This window comes from Cervus canadensis, chromosome 4 (genome assembly GCF_019320065.1).
Source record: "Cervus canadensis isolate Bull #8, Minnesota chromosome 4, ASM1932006v1, whole genome shotgun sequence".
In the NCBI taxonomy this organism is placed as follows: Eukaryota; Metazoa; Chordata; class Mammalia; order Artiodactyla; family Cervidae; genus Cervus; species Cervus canadensis.
In genome coordinates, this window is record NC_057389.1 from 75,435,619 (window position 1) to 75,454,788 (window position 19,170).

Below are 19,170 nucleotides of genomic sequence, written 5' to 3' on the forward strand. Positions count from 1 at the left end.
TATTTTTTTTTTGAAGAGTTTGGGCCATTTATTCTAGTGGCTGTTCTTCAAATTGGATTTATATGTTTCCTCATGATTACATTCATCTCACATACTTTTGTGAGACATGATGTATTCTTTCAAGTGCATCATATTAGGAGGCAAATAATATATATTTGTTGCTCTAATGGTACTATTAACTTGGACCACTTAATCTAGGTAGTATTTGTCAGGTTTATCTTACTGAAAGTTAATCTTTTTCCCTTAGTATTTAATTTCCCTTGGTATTATGGGCAAATACTTTGAGATGATATAAATATACTGCTTCTAATTAAACTTTTACCCATTAGTTTTAACATCTATTGATGTTTACTGTCTGAAACTGTTATTAATGTGATGGTTACCAAACTGTGATATACAAAGTATTCATTAGTCCTTCTATAGCAACTGATTTGCAATATATGTGAACCTGATTGGTTTTTATTGAGTTAAAGTATTGGAAAAGTTGGTACACAGAGACAATAATTTTTCCAAGACTTAATAAATTTTAGCATAGAGTAAGAATACTTACTTTAAATGAAAAATAGCCTGTATAGCTTTGTACAAGTTAAAATTTTCCAATGTAATTATTCAGATTAGATTGTTAGGTTAGATTTTTAGCATATCCTTTGATGTGGACTAAAGTATACATTTGGACTTCCCTGGCGGCTCAGACGGTAAAGCGTCTGCCTACAATGCGGGAGACCTGGGTTCAATCCCTGGGTCTGGAAGATTCCCTGGAGAAGGAAATGGCAACCCACTCTAGTACTCTTGCATAGAAAATCCCATGGACAGAGGAGCCTGGTGTCCATGGGTTCTCAAAGAGTCAGACACGACTGAGCGACTTCACTTTCACTTCAAAGTATACATTTCAAATCATCTTTCACTTTTATCTAATCAAGATTCATTATGCTGTCACAAAATAAAATTACAATGTGAATAGAACTCATTTTGCACTCTAGATCAAAGTAAATTATAAGCCTATCTGTAAGTCATGGAATGGAATAACTTGAAAAGTAGAAAAAGGATACACAAAAATAAAGAGAAAGGAATCTACATATAACACTAAAGGAATGCATCAAATCAAAAGGGAAGAAACCAAGAGAATAAGACAGAAACAGAGAACTATAAAAGCAACCAGAAAATAATGAATAAAATGGCAATATATGCATACATATTCATAACAAAAGTGTAAATGAACTAAATGTTCCAATCAAAAGCTATAGAGTAGCTGAATAAATAAAAACAAGATCTATCCATATGCTGTCCACAAGATTCACTTCAGATCTAAAGACACACATAGACTGAAAGTGCAGAGAATAAAAAAGATATTTCAGGCATGTGGGGGTGAAAAAAAAAAGCTTGGGTAACAATACATATATCAGACAAAATAGACTCTAAAATAAAGACTGTAACAAAATATTAAAAAGGGGCATTATATAATGATAAAGAGGGCAATCAACAAGAGTATATAATATTTGTTAAATAGTTATGCAGCCAACACAGGAGCACCTGAATATATAAAGCAATATAAATGGAGAAATGAAAATAAATGGAGAAACTTACAGCAGCTCAATAATAGTAAGACAGTTAAGTACCCCACTTATATAAATAAATAAAACATCCAGGAAGAAAATCATTAAGTAAACACTGTCCTTAAATAACACATTAACAAATGAGTTTAATAAATATACACAGAGTATTTTATCCGAAAGCAGAATATATATCATTTTCAACTGCACATATAACATTCTCTAGATAGGTCACATGTACGGCACAAAACAGGTCTCAGTAAATCTAAGATTAAAATCCCATCAAGAATCTATTCTCGTTACAACAATATGAAACTAGAAATCAACTAGAAGAAGTGGTAAAAACACAAATACATGGAGACTACATAACAATTGCTACTAAACAATCAATGGTCAATGGAGAAATCAAAGAGGGAACTTTAAAATACCTGTAAACAAATGAATATGGAGACACAACTTTCCAAAATCTATGGGCGAGAGCAAAAGAAGTTCTTAAAGCTCACAGCAATTTACACTGACCTCAGGAATAAGAAAAATCTCAAACAATCTGAATGTGCATTTTAATGAACTAGAAAAATAACAATCAAAGCCCAAATTAAGAAAATTAAAAAGATTAGAGCAAGAATAAATGAAATAGATATTAGGAAAAACAAGAGAAAAGACAAATGTAACTAAGAGTTGTTTATTTGAAAAGATAAAGCAAGGAACTATTAGCCAGGCTAATCAAGGAAAAAAAGAGCCTAAATAAATAAAACCATAAATGAAAGAGGAGTAATTACAACTGATAGCACAGAAATGTGAAATATCATAAGAGAATGCTATGAACAAATACATGCCAAAAAAGTAGACAACCCCAAAACTGAACTCCTAGAAACACACAATCTTCCAAGATTGAATCAAGAAGAAATAGAAAATCTGAATATGCAATCACTAGTAATGTAATTGCATCAGTAATTTAAAAACTCTAAAAAGCAAAGTCTGAGTCCAGATGACGTCACAGGTGAATACTACCAAACATGTAAAGAGGAGTCAGTGCATATCCTTCTCATATTATTCCAGAAAATTGAAGAAGCAACACTTCTGAACTCATTTTATGAGATTACCATTATCTAACCATCCAAGATATCCAAAGAGTACACAGAAAAGAGAAATACAAATCACATCACTGATGAACGTCTTCCTGTCAGGTCAGAAAGAAGAAAAGGATGCCCATTCTCACCAATTTTTGCTACAACAGTTAGGCAAAGAAAGAAGTAATAATCATCTAGTTTTGAAAGAAAGAAATAGAACTGTCACTATTTGTAGATGACATGATATTATATATAGAAATTCCAAAGATTCCATCATAAAACTTAGATCTAATACATTCATTCAAGTTGCAGATGACAAAATTAATATAGCAAAACCTGTTGCATTTCTATATACTAATAACAAAATATCAGAAAGAGAAATTAATAATAAAAATCCTGTTTATAATTGTATCAAAAATAATAAAAGAGAAATCAATTTAACCAAGGAGGTAAAAGAGCTACTACTCTGAAAACTATGAAACACTAAGGAAAGAAACTGAAGATGACGCAAATAAATGGAAAGATATACTGTGTTCATGGACTGGAAGAATCAATATTGTTATTAATAAAAAGCAATCTATGATTCAATTAATTCTCTATCGAATTACTAGTGGCATTTTTTATAAAACTAGAACAAAAATTTCTAAAATCTGTATGGGACCACAAAAGATAGACTAGACAAAGCAATCAAGCAAAAAAAAAAAAAAGAACACAGCTGGAGGCATTATGCTCCCAGACTTGAAACTCTACTACAAAGTTATACTAATCAAAAAATGTATGTTACTGGCACAAAATACACACACAGAGATCAGTGAAATGGAGGAAATAGGTGAAGGGGATTATGAGGTACAAAATTCCAGCTATAAAATAAGTCACAGAGATGTAACATACACACAGGGAATATAGCCATCATATTTTAACAGCATAGAATGGTGACGGATGAAAACTGGACTTACTGCAGTGGTCATAATGTATAAAAATATCAAATCACTATGTTGCACACATGAACCTAATATAATACTGTATATTAATTATAACCCAATTTTAAAATTAAGAACAGACTTAGTGGGAGAGAAAAAATACACATGGTTCAATTATGACATAAAAAGAAAATTTACATAAATTTTAAAGAGAAAAAAGTCAGTATATTCAAATGTACTTCACTGGTATCCTACATGTACCAGTATCATATGAAAATTAAAGTAAATCTCTATGTAACAAGATAGAATAAACCTCAAAAAGACGATGTGATTCACACATTCTGTTACATAGGTGCAATTACCTGACATTGTTTATATTATAGAATGGACTTGGGCTATTTATTGCATAAGATTCTTCTATAAACAACTCAATGATGAGGTAATTTCTTTTTTTTTTTTCCCTAAACAATGTGAGGTAATTTCTTAAGGTAAAGGGAACCATAAAAGCAAATACATTCACTAAGTGGAAAAATAGCTAAACCACAAGCAAAAATAGGAATAACTTTAGAGAAATTTTATAAATGATATGTCTAAAAATATCACAGAATATGCCAATTTCTCTTTCTACAGTATGATATCAACCAAAGACAACTATATCCACTGCACTGTGTATTAGATGTATATGGATTACCTGCTACTTGTTGCAGGTTGGGGCCTTTAAACAACACCAGCCTTATTGCCCTATCCCATTCTCTAGTAACCACTATTTTACTTTGCTTTTTATAAGTTTAATTTTTTAAGATTCCACATAGATATGACATCATACACTAGTTGCCTTTTTCTATTGGACTAGTCCACTTAGCATAATGAGCTCAAGGTTCATCTATGATGTAGTAAATGGCAGGACATTCTCCTTTTTTATGGCTGAATAATATTCATGTGTGCATGTATGTGTGTGTATACCACATCTGGTTTATCTATTCATCTGCTAATGTGAATTTAGGTTGTTTCCATATTTTCACTATTGGGAATAATGCCATAATAAATACAGCAGAGCATATATTTTTTCCAATTAGTGATTTTGGTGTTTTTGGATATACTCCCAGAATTGGAATTTCTGGATCCTTTGGAAGATCTATTTTTAATTTTTATTATAAATGAAATCATAACTAAGTGGGGAAGGTGATGTAATTATTATGAATAGAACAACATGTTTATTTGAATCTTTTCTGTTGTTGTCTTCACAACCCCATGAACTGCATCATCCCAGGCCTCCCCGTCCTTCACCATCTCCCAGATTTGCCCAAGTTCATGTCCACTGCATTGGTATTGCTATCCAGCCATCTCATCCTCTGTTGCCTTCTTCTCTTTCTGCCTTCAACCTTTCCCAGCATCAGGGTCTTTTCCAATGAGTCGGCTGTTTGCATCAGGTAACCAAAGTATTGGAGCTTCAGCTTCAGCATCAGTCTTTCCAATGAGTCTTTCCAATCAGTCTTTTCAGAGTTGATTTCCTTTAGAATTGACTGGTTTGATCTTCTTGCTGCCCAAGAGACTATCAAAAGTCTTCTCCAGCACCACAGTTCAAAAACATCAATTCCTCAGCACTCTGCCTTTTCTAAAACCATCATGGCTTCTTTTTCTCCTGATCTACCCCTCCTGAAAACCTCTAAAGGATCTATATTCTTTATCTCATTATTTAACTGCTACACATTTCTATAAGTTTAATACATATTTTACATTGTCAATATTGCTGCTAGGTAAATTATTAGCTAGAGGGGAATATGTTTATACTTCTGTATATACCATAATACTTTGAATTCTGCTGAATAAACTAGAATAGAGGGAGGATATTGATTTTAAACACTGACATTACATGAGTTCCCACTACTACATATGTTTTTATAGTTAATTTTCCAATCAATCCTGTGAGGTAGATACACTAATAAGCAACTGAAAAATGCAGAATCTGATACTCAAACTGACCACATGATTTTTCAAAGATGGTTCTGTTAATTGGTAGGAGAAATGGAAATCAAACTCACTTTACTTTGATGAAAATATGACTCTTCCATTACATAAGGCTGAATCTAAATGTTTATCAAATAAGTAATTGTTTATATTTCCCACTTATTATATGCTCCATGAATATGTTCTCATAATTTTCCCTTACTTTGCATGCATTACAGAAAAGCAATATATACATACACTTTTATATTCTGTTTCTTATGAAGAATCAATATGGCTACTGGCCATAGAAAACAGAAGTTTTAGGTTGTAATTTACTAAAAAAAAATCAAAATAAGGTTAGGATGTTAAAATATAGAGTAAAAGAAAGTTAATAGGATGCCAGATATGATTCAGGATGACATGACCTATGCAAATGACAAACATATATGATTTACTTTTGTTGTGAGTCAATGTAAATAATATGAAATCATCAAGATATAGACTATAACAGATTAATTCACTCTATGAAAGAAACATGCCGCAAACCTTCACAACAGAATTTGTTCCTTTCTCTGCCACAATTTTTCATGGGAGCAGTTACTTCAGGAAATTATTTTAAAATCTGTGCTCAATTTAAAAGATTTTGTAACATTAAATTATATCAAGTGAAGCAAATTCTATTAAAAGAACAAAGTGTATTTCAAAGCATAGGTGGTAAATTATTCTAAAGAATATGTAGTGTTTCATAATTTTAAATGTAAATTTGATCAATTACATATAAAAAATTTAGATCACCAAAACCATAGAAAGTCAGAAAACTTTTTTAAAAGTAATGGAATATTAGAACTTAAAAGTTATGCACAAAGAATTTTTGGCTTTAACAAAAATCATTAAAATTTTATGAGATTTTGATGAAAGTTATCATGTTACATACTGTGCCTTTTTAAAAAAAAATCTTAATTCCAAGTTATGGGAAAAATAACTCAAGTGAAATACAGAACTATCAAAAATAGAAAAGCAAGTCTTTCCCTTGGAAATGGACAAGTAATTATGGCCCCTTTACAGAATAAATCGAGGCCTGTTAAAATATGCTTGAAAAGGACTTTAAAAGATTTTCCCCCAAAATATACGAGATACAACATGACTTTTCTCACATTGAAAAGTAAGATTAAGTCAGATTTAGAGAACATCAAGCAAGTTTTACTGCTCAGTTGCATGCCTATGCAAGTGTGACAACTTTATTTTAAATTGTTTTAACTAGCTTACTTATAAGGAAGATATTCAATGTTATTGTATATGCTCACCTCTCAAGTTTTAGACAAACTTGACTAAAGATGCAGAAGACCCATACATTGCCAAATACAAAACATTGCTGAGAAAATCTGAAAATGAACTAAAGAAACTAGAAGGTATATGGCACTTCTGGATCAGACAACTAAGAAGTATTATATTAAGATGCTGATTCTTTTCAAGCTATTCTACAGTGTTGATACATTCCCAATCAAAATTCAAGCAGATTTTTCAAGTATAAATTGACAAAGTGATTTCAAAATTTGTAAAAAAAAAAAAATTAGAAAAAGGATCCAGAACTTTCAAAAACAATGATGGTAAGGAAATTCAAAGTTGCTCATTTATACTAACTGATTTTAAGAATCATTTTAAACCAATAACACAGTGTGGCAAGGTCATAAAAGGCAAAAAATGAAACAGAAAATGGAGTCTAAAAATAAACCAACACATCTATGGTCAATTGGTTTTCAAAAAAGATATGGAAGCAATTTAACAGGAAAAAGTTTCTTTAAAATATTATAGGATAAATTCAGGAACAATGCTTATTTAACTTATATGTAGAGTACATCATGAGAAATGCCAGGCTGGATGAAGCTCAAGCTGGAATCAGGATTGCTGGAAGAAATATCAATAACCTCAAATATGCAAGAGGCATAACCCTAATGGTTGAAAACGAACAGGAACTAAAGAGTCTCTTGACAAAAGTGAAAGAGGAGAGTGAAAAAAACTGGCTTAAAACTCAACATTCAAAAAACTAATATCATGGCATCTGGTCCCATCACTTCATGGCAAACAGATGGGGAAACAATGGAAACAGTGACAGACTTTTATTTTCTTGGGCTCCAAAATCACTGTGGACAGTGACTGCAGCCATGAAATTTAAAAAAAAAAAAAAAAGCTTGCTTCTTGGAAGAAAACCTATGACAAATCTAAACAGCACATTAAAAAGGAGAGACATTACTTTGCCCACAAAGGTCTGTACAATCAAAGCTATGGTTTTTCCATAGTCATGTCCAGATGTGAGAGTTGGACCATAAAGAAGGCTGAGCATGAAGAACTGATGTTTTCGAACTGTAGTGTTGAAGACTCTTGAGATCCCCATGGACCACAAGGAGATCAAACCAGTCAATCCTACAGGAAATAAACTCTGAATATGCATTGGAAGGACTGATGCAGAAGCTCCAATATTTTGGCCACGTGATGTGAAGAGCCAACTCTACTGGAAAAGACCCTGTTGGGAAAGATCGAAGGCAGGAGGAGAAGGGGACAACAGAGAATGAGATGGTTGGATGGCATCACTGATTCAATGGACATGAGTTTGCACAAACTCCGGGAGACAGTGAATGACAGGGAAGCCTGGCATGCTGAAGTCCATGGGATTGCAAACAATCAGACACGATTGAGCAACTGCACAAAAACAATGAAAAATAACCACAAAATTATATCCCATCATGTAAGATAATTAACTCAAAATTAATTATAGACCTTAATATAAAAGCCAGGAAAATTATGAAATTTCTTAAAGCATAGATGAAAACCTTTGAGACTTTGGATTAGGTAAAGACGTGACTACAAAAGCTAAATCGTTTTAAAAATTATCAACTTTAACAAATCTACTCTCTGAAAGACACTGTTAAGAAAACAAAGAGGGACTTCCCTCGTGGCACTGTACATAGGAATCTGCTGCCAATGCAGGGGACACAGTTTGGATCCCTGAACAGGGAGATTCCATATGCCACGGAGCAACTACATCCATGTGCCACAACTACTGAGCCTGTGCTCTAGAGTCCACAAGACACAACTACCAAGCCCATACTCTGCAACAAGAGTAGCCACCACAAAGAGAAGCCCACACATCACAATGAAGAGTATCCCCAAGTTGCTGCAACTAGGGAAAGACCACACAAAGCAACAAAGACCCAAAACAGACATAAATTAATAAATAAAAATGAAGTAAAAGAAAACAAAGAGTCTAGATTGGGAAAATATATATCTGATTAAGTTCTTTTATCCAGAATATACACTGAAAGAATAACTTTCAAAATGCAAAAAGCAAACCAACACAAATAGGGAAAACATTTGAACACATGCTTTGTCAATGTATATGTGCTTAGTCACAGATGCTCACTTGCAAAGGTCTTCAACATCATTGGTGAAATGCAAAGTAAACCACAATGAGATACCTCTATATACCTTTTAGAATGTATACAAGTAAGACAAAATACAATGGTGAGAATATGGAGCAAATAAAACTCTCAAGCACTACTACTGGCAATGTAAAATGGTACAACCACTTTGGGAAACAGCTTGGTAGTTTTTCTTTCTTAGGTTAAATATACATCTGGCACATACCTAGTCACTCCACTCCTAGCTATGTGGCTATAAATAGACAAAAGCATATGTTACTACAAAGACTTGTATATGAATGTTAATAACATTCTGTAATAAGCAGAACTAACTAAAGATGCATGCAGCTATATGGATGATTCTGAAAACAATACTAAGTGAAAAGGCACAAAAACTCACATTTATATAAAATGGCAGTAAGCTGATGAATGGTTGTTTTGAGGGAGCTCAGTGGGATGGAGGGAATTACCAAAAAATACAAGGAAATTTTTCAGTAACAGATGTGCTCATTTAGCTTGATAACAGTGATAGCTTCATGATATTTCCATGTCAAAACTTAATAAATGGTGTATTTAAATATGTCCAATTTATTGTATGCCAATTATACCTCAATCAAAGTGAAAAAATAGTCATGGAGGTAAAAATCACGTTGCTGCTTGTTTATATATAGTCATTTTACACACAAACAAGGGCAGAATATGTAAAATCACCCCATCATCAGACTTTTCCCTCTATTAAATAAGGAAAAATAATATCATTTCCTCTTCCTCATGCTTTTCCATTTCTGCTATTCATTCAGTATCAAAACTCAGGTGAAAAGTGAGATGGTAAATTTCACAATACCGGGCAAACCCACAGGTAAGAAGTCTAATTACAATATCAAAAGGTATAGGTAGAAATTGAAACTATCTCAATACCTCTGGTTCAGTTTGTTCTCTTAGCTTCCTTTCCCTTCCTAGATAAAATGATGCAAAAACTTAAAATCTCTTGATCCGATGAGAACAAATTCTAATCCAAATGGAAAAACAAAAAAAAGTTGGCCCCTTTAAGTGCTGTAGACCACATCTGTAAACAGAGCACAGCTAGAACTTGTGAAATGCAGCATGGAACACCTACTCCACCAGACTCTTAAATTTGGAAAATGTACACAGGCTGAATAATAAAGTCCTTTCACTCCCCAAGTACCATGATTGAAGCTTTCTTCTTTACTAAAATGCAAACTACATCTTATGAACGGATTTCTCAAGGGGAAGCCAAAGTACAGGACAGGTAATTTAAATGGGTATCAGAGTCATCTGCTTAGTATTTGCAAAGGCTGTAATATCTGTCATAAAATGAACACATTCTCTTAAGGACATTTTAGAAGATGAGATTCACTTTTACAAAGTATACGCAGTATTGATTTACATCACCAAGTGTTTTTGAACTCTACAATTGTAGATATGTACTAGTAAAACCGCATACATGGTATTTTCATTTTAACAATAAAGTTTCCCCAAGGCAATAGATTTCAGAAATAAAGACAGTCGAAGAAAGCCCCTTCTTTTCACTGGCTGCATTCCTTTTCTAGGCAAGTCAGCCATCCCTTGAAGTAAAGAAAGCAACACAAATTTGTAAACTGAGCATGGTATTATGGAAGATGAAACAAACAGAAACTCATAGCTGCTAGAGCAGTGTGTTCTAACCTTTCTGCATCACAGCACTATATTTGTAGGGCACAGTGTGGAAAGCTGATGCTGATTGTGGCTAGAGGGAATTCTATACATTTCAGCCTCCTCAGACTCTATCAGACCATGAAAACAGTTCCAGATATCAAAATCTCAGACATGTCCATGTACCCACTGCATGCTGTGACATTGGAAAGCTCTGTGCCAGAGGATGTTCACGCTCATACACCACAAGGAAAATGGTATGAAAAGAACTACTGAATTGTCCATATCACACATTTTAGGGTTAGTTTAAATCTCGATTTGTTCTCTTTAGGCTTTCCTAAGTACTTGTGATCCATATGATACTGTTTCTTCCAGCAGACCTCATGTTTATAAAGAATTATATCATTGGAGAGGCATGATGAATTTTTAAAAGTTCTAATCCAAATGCATTGTTTCCTATTACATATTTTATCAGAAACGTATATTTTGTGATTAAGGTCAAGACCCCTAATAAAATTCCATGGTTACCAAATTAAACAGCAACTATTTAATTTACATATATTTATATAAAAGACTTAGTATCACTCACTGTATTATCTTTGTTAAAGGAGTTATAGTTAAACAAGACAGCATGTAATTAATACCACAAAATGATATATAAGGCTTATCAGTCCCTATGATTCCTCTTATTTTTAATATTAGAAATTCAGTAGGTCTTCTGCTTTGGGAAGCAAAATGTAACAGTTATCATATTTACCCTTTTGCCTGAAAAGCATATAGAAAAAATATATATAAACAAAGGTTTTCAAAACATATATCGCCAATGATTCCAGAGATATGATAAACAAATGAAAGAGTCTCTTTGATTTTCCCAGCTTACTGCCTTCTGAAGAGCATGGCAGTGGTCACAGAACAGGGAAGAAGAACCACACAGGGAAGAGGCAGGGCCCAATACTGTCCCTCAGCTGGGCTTTCGGATTTGGAAGTCTTGGCCGCGGCAGCTAGAATTCACAGCTGCTGCTGCTGCTAAGTCGTGTCCAACTCTGTGCGACCCCATAGACAGCAACCCACCAGGCTCCCCCGTCCCTGGGATCCTCCAGGCAGGAACACTGGAGTGGGTTGCCATTTCCTTCTCCAATGCATGAAAGTGAAAAGTGAAAGTGAAGTCGCTCAGTCGTGTCCAACTCTTAGCGACCTCATGGACTGTAGCCCACCAGTCTCCTCCGTCCACAGGATTTTCCAGGCAAGAGTACTGGAGTGGGGTGTCATTGCCTTCTCCTAGAATTCATGGTAGAGTACCAAATACAGAAAAGATGCTGATCTCCAGAGGGTCACCATACATGTGAACACGCAGGAAAAAACTACCTAAAAATACTCAAGGAACAAAATCCCTAGTCAGTGTAGAAAACTTATATATATAATTCAGGAGGCAGAAGTAGAGAACCCAGAAGAATCATGCTTCACAATTGAAATAAAATTACCCCTAAACAAACCACTTCCCTATTCCCACCTAACAAAATGTAAGCTAATCCCAAAAGATCAAAATGTTTCCAAGTAACTTAACTACATCCCACAACTTAAATATATTTAAGGATATTTATAGGAATTTATAGGAATACAAAAATATGCAGTACCTAAGAATGCAAAATCCACAGTCTAGCATCCAACAAAAATATCCTCAGGCATGCACAGAAGCATCAAACTATGGCCTGTAATAGAAGCAAAATCAGCCCAATTTATAAACTGAACACGATCAAAATTAAGAACTTCCTCACAAACATTGCTACAAAATGAAAAATAAGATGACTATGAAAAACAAAGACTGTTAAAAACAGTTTAGGTTGTGTATCTGATAAACTACTTCCGTCTAGAACATATGACTCTTAAAACTTAACAAATGGGCAAAATATTTAAACCTATATTTCACCAAAGTAGATACCAATTCACAAATACCCAAGTGAAAAGATGCTCAACATAAATAGTAGTTAAGAAAATGTGCCTAACTACAATGATATAATAGTACACACCTGTTAGAATAATATATATTTTTAAAGTGCTCGTCCTAAGTGCTAGTGGGAATTTCAAGAAACTTAAATTCTCAAATATTGTGGAATTTAAAAAAATGGTAAAAAAACAAATTGTAAAATATTTTTAGCAGTTTCTTAAAAAGTGAAACATAAAACATATGTAAATATATATATATATCCACTTTAAGGTACTTACTCAGGGACTTCCCTGGCAGTCTGGTTACGAATCCGGCAGCTGCCAATGCAGGGAACGTGGGTTCATCTCTGCTCCGGGAAGAGTCCACTTGCTGTGGGGCAACTGAGCCCGTGTGCCCAAACTACTGAGCCCGTGTTCCCCAACAGGAGAAGCCACTGAAATGAGAAGCCCACACACCATGGCTGGAGAGTAGCCCCCACAGCCAAAAATACATAAATAAAAATTTAAGATACTTACTCAGGATAAATGAAAGCATTTGTCACAAAAAGACTTGTTTATGAATGTTTATGGCACCTCTATTTACAACTGTCCCCAAACTAGAAATAAACCAAATATCCAACAAAGGTAAACGAACAAATTCTGATAAATCCATGTAATGAAATACTATTTCCCTATAAAAAGGAATTGGCTATATGCACAAGACAGTGTGAATGAATCACAAATTATGAGACAAAGTATTAAAATAAACCAAAGAAAGCACATACTCTATGATTTCATTTACATAAAATTCTAGAAATTCTATCTATAGTGATAGAATAGATAAAAATGTTTGTCTGGGCATGGGGAAGTGCAGAGATGAATTAGAGGGACTGATTACAAAAGGGCACAAGAGAACTTTTGAGATGTAGTATTCATTATCCTAATTGTGGTGACTGTTTCATGAGTGTATAAATAAAATAGAACTTTAAAAGTACAGTCTGCATAAGTGCTGTTATTTTTATGTCAATTAATCTTCAGACATCTTTTCAAAACATTTTTAATCCAACAACTAAAAAACTAAAAAAACACCTACCACAGGATTTTGGATACATTAAGGATTTGGATGCTTTAAGGATTACATTAAAATAAAAATCTTAATGTCTTCCATACCTTCTCTAATTCCTTCCAAGGCTGATGAGTCATACATCTTGCTGAATTTCAGAGAAGAAAGTCACATGCTGGGATCACAGCTCCTTCAAGGTTCTCTTTTCTCAGATCTGTTTCCTGAGAAAGCATTCATTCATTCATTCTGGTCTTCCCTCCTCTGTGCAGCCAGAGATTTGGACTATTTCCTAAAAAATCATTTGTATTGAAAATACATGAGTAGCCTGCATTATTTGCAAAACTCTTTGCCTTTATTTAGCAAATGGGCTTCCCTGGTGGCTCAGCAGTAAAGAATCCACCTGCCAATAATGAGACATGGGTTTGATCCCTGGGTCGGGAAGATCCACTGTAGTAGGAAGTGGCAACCTACTCCAGTATTCTTGCCTGAAAATACCATGAACAGAGGATTCTGGTGGGCTACACAGTCCATGGAGTTGCAAGAGAGTCGGACACAACTTAGCAACTAAACAACTGAACAGATACTTGAGGGAGCTTACTGTGTGCCAGACGTTATTCTAAGCACCATGAAAAATATAGTCAACAAGAGATCCTGGACTTTTCCCATCATGAGCCTGACAGTCTAGTGGAAGTGTGGTTGACTAAATTATTGGACCCAGTACTTTACCACTCATTGTTTCCACTTCCTTTGCCCCTATGTCTTATTCTTAAAAAGAAACAGCAATCCTGCAGGCTGTCACTTCTCCGTTTCCCCCACTAGATTCTCCCCTTTTACTCTTGCACTGGTGTATGGTGGTAATAGAACAGTTGTTCTAAAACCTGTGTGAAACCAGTTCACAGGACAGGCTTGTTCCACACGTTTGATGAGATCCACACGTAGTGTTTTGATTTAGCTCATCTGGGATGAAGCAAAAGAATTTGCAATTCTAACAAGTTCTCAGAGGATTCTAATGCTGCCAACCATGAAACCACACCTTGAGATCCACTGTGTTAGATGCTAACAGGAATTTATGGAATTTAAGGAAAGGCTGACTTACAGGAAAAAGACTTACACCACTGTTAGAATTGTTTCTGTGTCACTAAAAATGGTAACAGTCGGCATCCTAGCCTTGTTTCTAATGTAGACAGACAGTGGCAGTGGCGGTCTTTGCTAGGTGGGGGAAGGAAGACTATCAGTTATAGGGGGGTCGACATCAAGTGAGCTCATTAGTTACCAGGGAAACCAGTAGAGGGGCACACCCTTCCATACCCCTTTGAGTTGAGGCCTGGAGCATATATGTAGGAAGATCAGTCATGTGAGTAGGGTGTAAGTGAAACAGGCACTGGTCTAGGAGGGGATGTACAGAGAGCAAGAGAACAGCCATCTTGGGTGGCCTGACTAAACAATTTATTTATTTTGTAACTGGAAGTTTGTACCTTTTGACCATCTTTACCTTCTTCGCCCACTCCCTGGTTATAGCAACCTAGCAACCACCAATCTGTTCTCTGTATCACTAAGTTTGTTTTTGGTGGTTTTTTTTTTTTTTTTTTTTGGCTGTTGTTTCTAGATTCTGCATATAAGAATAATGAAATCATACATTATTTTATTTTTTGTGTGAGAATTATTTTACTTAGCATAATGGTCTCAAGTTTCTCCATGTTATTGCAAAAGGCAAGATTTCCTTCTCTTTATGGCTGTCAATATTCCATTGTATAAATATATACATTTCCTTTATCCATATATACATCAGTGGACACTTAGGCTGTTTCCATATCTTGGCTATTGTAAATAACACTGCAATGAACATGGAGGTGCATATACTTTAGTTAGTGCTTTAATTTTCATTGGATAAATACCCATTGGATAAATTGGTGACTCATAGGGTAGTTCTATTTTTAACTTTTCAAAAAGTCTCTGTACTGTTTGCTTTAATTGCTATACCAATTTACAGTTCCATCAACAGTGCACAAAGGTCCCATAGCCTTCCACATCCTCACCAACATTTGTCATTTTGTCTTTTTGATAATAGCCATTCTAATGGATTTAATTATCATTCATTGATGACTGGTGATGTTGAACAGCTTTTCATGTACCTGTTGGTCATCTGTATATATTCTTTGGGGAAAAAAAAAGTCTATTAAAATTCTCTTATTTTTTAATCAAATTTTTGTGGGGTGTTTTTTTTTTTTTTTTTGCTATTGTATGAGTTGTATGAGTTATTTCTATATTTTGGATATTAACTGCTTATCAGATATATTTCTATCAAAAGTCTCTACAGGAAAATCTAGGTTTTCACTATCAAGTGCTCCAAATACTTTCACCCTCTACCTGCTACCTAATTCCAAGCCACTTCCACATTTTTAGTTATTTCTGACACCAGCGCTTCTCCACTTCCCAGTATCAAAAGCTCTGTTAGTTTCCCAGGGTTGTCCTAAGAAAGTGCCACAAATTGGGCATCTTAAAGCAACAGAAATGTATTCTCTTGCAGTCTTGAAGGTCAGCAGTTCAAAATGATGAGGTCCACAGAGCCATGCTTGTTTCTCCTGAAACTCTGGATAGAACCCATTCTTGCCCCGTCCTAGCATCCAAGTGGTGGCCACACCCCTTGCTGTTCCTCAGCTTGTAGCTGTGTCAGGACAGTTTCTGCTTCTGTCATCATATGGCATTCTCCCAGAGTCCCTGCTTCCAAATTTCTCTCTACTTATTCAGATGCCAGTCATACTGAATGCCAGTCATACTGGTAAATACTCTAATGGCCTCACGGTAACTTGACTGCATCTGCAATTACCCTATTTACAAAGGTCATATTTCCAGGTCCCAGGTGCTTTGACTTAAACATGTATTCTGGACACCATTCAACACATAAGACCAAGCCAATCCTAGAATCCAAAGTTATCCCAGCATTCCAGCCATCTTGCTAAGTAGCCTATATGAATGATTTTATAATCAAGTTTCTCTTTCCTTTTTCTTTATTGCCTCCAGTAAGGATTTGTTGGTGCTGTAACTTTGAGTCTTTTACCTTGCTAGAGACAGTTTTCTCTTTTTCCCCTGAATTTGTTAACATCTGTTTCATTCAAAAGGGAAGAATTACCAGACTGTCTTTCTTCCCAGGATTTATAGTCATGTATCGATTAGACAGTATCACTTTTTTCTATATGGCTCAATGCAGAAAGAGATAACATTCCAGAGAAACTGCTGACTGATATTGCACAAGAGAGCAAAGGGAAGCCCCTTATTTGGACTGGGCTGCCTTCTGAAAAACTTGGGGGGGTCAGTCTAAGAGAAGCAGGGATAGATTGTGGATGGGTTGCTGCTTCTGAGTTGAGATTAACAGAAGTGGTGATAAAGTAGGGATTGAGTACTCTCATGTGATGGAGGTAGTTTAGCAATTGGGTATCCCCAGTAACAGACTCAATGGACATGAGTTTGAGCAAACTCCAGGAGATGGTGAAGGACAGGGAAGTCTGGCATGCTGCAGCCTATGTGGTCACAAAGAATCACACACAACTTAGCGACTGAACAACAACAGGCACAGGCACAGACAGGCACAGAAATGTAGATGCGGGACCGTCATTAATAATAAAGCAGTCAGCACTCAAAGAAGGGGTGGTTTTAGCATTCTCCAGCTGCAGCATATCTTGCCTTTAGGACAAACAATGTTTCCAGTTAACTCACAGCTGGCTTTATCTGTGCCCGTCTTCTCCAACTGATTAATTAGAGGGCTGCTTCTCTTCTTTCCAGTCCAAGTTGTTTTTCCTCTTTTTCCGCCTGGGGTGTTCTTTACTCTTTCATGACTAAAATTTTACATGTGTGGACTGTTGTCAAGTACCCTTACTTCATATTGTCTGAAGATCACTGCAATTGTCAGTTTCTTCATAAACCCTGCTCCTTTAAGAAAATGTTTTCTTAAAGGACAGTTTAAAAATGTCATAATTTCCCATAATTAATTTAAGTGAAGAAATTATTTGAAGTCAGAACAAGTATATAAAGTGGAAATTTAGAAAGACTCATTCATCACAGGATGAGGTTCATAGGAATGCAACAGGATATGATAAGCTAGCAATTTTGGTTGCTAAATGGAAAATAAACTGGAATGGAAAAGCTAGTTATTTTTCTGATGTTTACACATAATTTTTCATTAATATACAAGATTATACAAATGAGACTTGTTTGGAAAATAATTTAATCACTCAATCACTTATTTTTACACAATCTGTGTTTTCCTCAGAAGTAGGAAAAGGAATGTCATTCTATATATTTCTGGAATTTTAAAGCAAAATGAGTATCAAAAACAATCATTTATAGAAGAATAGGAAGGAGACAGATGCAGATTATTTTATAATTTTTGTGGATCAAACATCTAAGATGGAATTTAACATCATAATGCACATTTTAAAAACAAAGCAGTATAATACATTAATGCTAATCTTGAAACAACAGCAATTTAATTGAAAAAAGTTCTTTAAAATGAAGTGAAAATGTTGAATGCAAGAAAGTTATTAATGGAGATAAAATCTGCACATTCTTAAAAGTATAATAAAATTGTCCATTGTAAAATATTTCATTCTGTTTATATGTGTGAAATTTCTTTTCTGGTACAAGTCTAAAGTAAATTTTTTTCAAAATGTAATGTGAGTTTCTTGAAGTAACATCTTGTTTCTGGGAAATAGTGTAGCTGTCACATATACTTGTCACAAAAGCAATTACTGTGAGTGCATTTTCAAACAACAAACAAAAAGGTACAGAATCATGAAACAGTTTGGATGTTCATTTGCTCAAAACTAAAACAGCAGTAGTAAAAAGCAAAATAATTCTGTCATGTCAAGGAAGTTAAGGCCAGTCTGGGGGAAATGCTTAATTTAAAAAAAAAACAAAACGTGGGGGAATTGCTCTTAAAAACACAAGCCCATCTTTCAAAAAAAGTTGAGAAGGGATGAGCAATAAGAGATTAGATGAGAAGAGAAATTTATGAAAAGGAGTTTTTTTTTGTTTTAAACTATGTATTACCAAGACTCATATGCAAAGCACCAAATATAGAACCTGTCATCACTGGTCACTGCTATAAACATTTTCAAGCAATGAGTTCCAAAATTATTTCTAACAGAAAAAATGTACTTAAATCAACATATACTCTCCACTAGAATTCACCACCACAGTTAAAAAAAAGTAGGAAATAAATATCCATGAAGGATGTAGAGTTTGGAAAGCATTAAAGATTATAAAAATAGTGGAATATAGTTTAACATCTTCCACATAATTTTAATTGTAAAAATCATCTTCCAGGTTTTAGACTTAGTTATTATGTTACTAATATTCGAAATAAATCAAAGTTGGATATTGTAGAGGAAATGCATATCCACTGAAAGAACATTAGAAACATCCCATTGTACCATTTGAAGCCAAGGAAACACATTTTCCCCATCTTAAAAATATTAAACTTCCTATATTTTAAAACATCAAAATCTTTTCATTTTTATAGCTTATATTTTAAAGCAACTTTCAGTTCAGTTCTACAACTTTTCGATGAGAGGTTTGTCTTTTTTAGAATCTGCAAAATTGAGCATTAAGGCATATATGTGACCAGAAATT

At 34.5% G+C, this 19,170-nt stretch overlaps 1 long non-coding RNA gene across 1 annotated transcript in view; it reads right to left on the reverse strand.

Moving 5' to 3' along the window:
* Positions 1–13,716: 13,716 nt before the first annotated feature.
* LOC122439274 overlaps positions 13,717–19,170 on the reverse strand; it is a 105,157-nt gene continuing 99,703 nt past the window's right edge. The window contains exon 4 of the long non-coding RNA XR_006268834.1: positions 13,717–13,831. This is a non-coding gene — a long non-coding RNA (uncharacterized LOC122439274). The remainder of the gene's footprint in view (positions 13,832–19,170) is intronic.